Source organism: Nothoprocta perdicaria, unplaced genomic scaffold (genome assembly GCF_003342845.1).
Source record: "Nothoprocta perdicaria isolate Ctin4 unplaced genomic scaffold, notPer1 scaffold_439, whole genome shotgun sequence".
Taxonomy (NCBI): Eukaryota; Metazoa; Chordata; class Aves; order Tinamiformes; family Tinamidae; genus Nothoprocta; species Nothoprocta perdicaria.
This window is the reverse complement of record NW_020455687.1, coordinates 276288-279158: the sequence shown is the minus strand read 5'-3', so window position 1 is coordinate 279158 and position 2871 is coordinate 276288.

Sequence of the window (2871 nt, the reverse complement as noted above, 5' to 3'; positions counted from 1 at the left end):
CGGAGCGGGATTCGGAGCCGGACCGGGACACGGAGCCCGAGCCGGAGCGGGATTCGGAGCCGGACCGGGACACGGAGCCCGAGCCGGAGCGGGATTCGGAGCCGGACCGGGACACGGAGCCCGAGCCGGACCRGGAYWCRGAGCCSGACCGGGACACGGAGCCCGAGCCCGAGCCGCACCGGGATTCGGAGCCGGACCGGGACACGGAGCCCGACCGAGACACGGAGCCCGAGACCGAGCCGGAGCGGGATTCGGAGCCGGACCGGGACACGGAGCCCGAGCCGGACCGGGACACGGAGCCCGACCGGGACACGGAGCCCGAGCCGCACCGGGATTCGGAGCCGGACCGGGACACGGAGCCCGAGCAGAACCGGGACACGGAGCCCGAGACGGACCAGGATTCAGAGCCGCACCGGGACACAGAGCCCGAGCCAGACCGGGACACGGAGCCGGACCCGGATACGGGTATGGAGCCAGACTGGGACACGGACCAGGACAYGGACACGGAGCCGGACATGGAGCCGGGCGCGGACCTGGATACGGGCACCGAGCCAGCATCGCAGCTGGATCGGGAGCCGGGCTCGGACACGGACCCCAGGCTGGTTACGGACCCCGACACGGATCTGCGCCTGGATTCCGACCTCGACACGGACCCCGACCTAAAACCCAACCCGCACACGGACTCCGATGYAAAACCCGACGTGGACCCGGACCCGGATACAGATCCCGACCTAAACCCCGACCCAGTCCCAGASTCAACTCTGGATCCCGACCTCGACTCTAACTTGGACTCAGACCCGGACTTGGATCTGTACCCAGACCCCCACTCGGACCCCCTGACCTAAACCTGAACTCAGATCCAGACCCAGACCCAGACTAGGACCCCAACCAGACACAGATTTGGACCCAAACCTAGACTGCAATTGTGACCTGGCTTGGATGCAAAACCCAATCCGGACCCCAATCCTGACCTGGACTCAGACCCTGACCGAAATCCTAACCCCAACCTGGACCCAGACCCCAACCCAAACGCCAGTCCCGATCCAGACCCAAACCTGGACCTCGAGCTGTATCTGAACGCAGACCCGGACCYGGACACTGACCTGGATCCAGACCCTGACGAGGACCCAGTCGTAGACCCCAACCAGACAAGGATACAGACCCAGACCTGGACCCAGACCCTGCCCCAAATCCTGACCCGGACCCGAACTCCAAACTGGATCCAGATCCTGCCCCAACCCGGACCCTGATGTGGACAYGGACATGGACCTGAACAGCAGCCCGGAGCCAGCGCTGGGGCTGCCGCCTCCCCGCAGCCTCGGRGCGSTGCCGGATCCAGCCCCGGAGCCCCRGAGCCGGCAGGAGGGGGGTCAGGATGTGGCCGCCCCCTGGGAAGGCACCGAGCTCGGAGCCCCCTTCCTTGGAGCTGTGCGGAGGCCCCGATTTCCATGGCTTTCCCATGGGAAAACCCAGGCTGAGGGGCTGGGGTGCAGGCAGAGACGGGCGGAATCCAGAGATGGATCCAGCAGGAGCTGGATCCTGGGAATATCGGGAGAGCCGAGCTCAGGCCTAGGATGCGGCTGGAGGCACCAGGACGCGCTCCCAATCCCTGCGGATTGGCACCAGGAGCCGCCTGGCTGCGGGATGCAGCCCTAGGGCCCTGGGATGCAGCCTCATCCCGGYGGGAGAGGGCAGGGAGCGGGCGAGRTTCCCGCGGCCCCGGCTGCGCGCGGGCCCAGCAAGCCACGGAGGCAAGTTTATAAAAGCTTTTATTTGCTCTTGGAACCACCAAGACCGGGACAGTGATCGGTTTGTACAATTCCATACAAGTAAGTGGTACAAAAGAAACGTGCTTTAAATAAAACGCCGGAGTGGAGTAGCGAAAAAAAAAAAATAAAAAAAAAATAAAAGATTAAGTAAAAACAAACAAAAAAAAAAAAAACAAAGCGGCGGGCGTGGGGCGGGCCCGTGTCCCGAGGGCTCCGCGCGGGGCCGGGATGCGGCTCCCGCCGCTCCGGGCGCCGCTTCCCGGGGGAGGCTCCTTGTCCGGGCGGCCCCGGGGCTCGCGGCCGCGCGCGCAGGAAGAGCACGAGACCGTCCAGAAACGCTGCGGTTTATTGAGGGCTTGGCGGGGGGACGCGGAGCCGGCGGCGGCCGCTACACAGGGTCCCGACGCGGTTACAGCAGGAGCCGAGCGCCCCGGGCGCCGCCGCCCCCGCCGCCTTGCTCCCTTTTTCCCTTTCGGACGCCGTTGGGAAGCGCGGGTTTCGCACGAGGCGGCGGGGCCGGGGACCGGTATGGAAGGGCCTCTTGGAGCGGCGGCAACGGGCAGGTCTGGGGTGGGGGGCAGCGAATCCCGGCGCYCCCGCGGGCGGAACGGGGGCTCCGCGGGGCGGGAGCGGCTCCCGCGGGAACGCCGGGTTACACTCAGACACACACACAACCACATCACCCTCCATAGAGAACTAGTGCATGCAAGTAACTCGTCCATAGCTACAACCCGAGGGCTAGGCAGGAGAGGGGAGCTTTAACTAGTGACCCGACGGCGGCTAAGGGGGAGTTAGTGGGGATCGTCGGCAGTTCATCCGGAAAGCTAAAATCAGTGCTTGGAATTGGGTTTCTTCTCCGGCAAAGACGCCGCGTCGCCATCCTTTTAACGAGCACATCACACGGGGCGGGGGGCAAACCGAAGCAGCATGCAGGCCAAGGAAGGGGCGCGGGGGGCGGGCGCGGGCCGGGGTCCTGCTGCGCCGGCCGCCACCCTYTGTCCTCGAAGCATCACAAGGGGTTGGGGACAGCGCGGCGCCGGGAGGAGACAACAGCGATGCAAAACCAAAGTTCCTTTCCACGTAAGGCACGGGACAAAAGAAA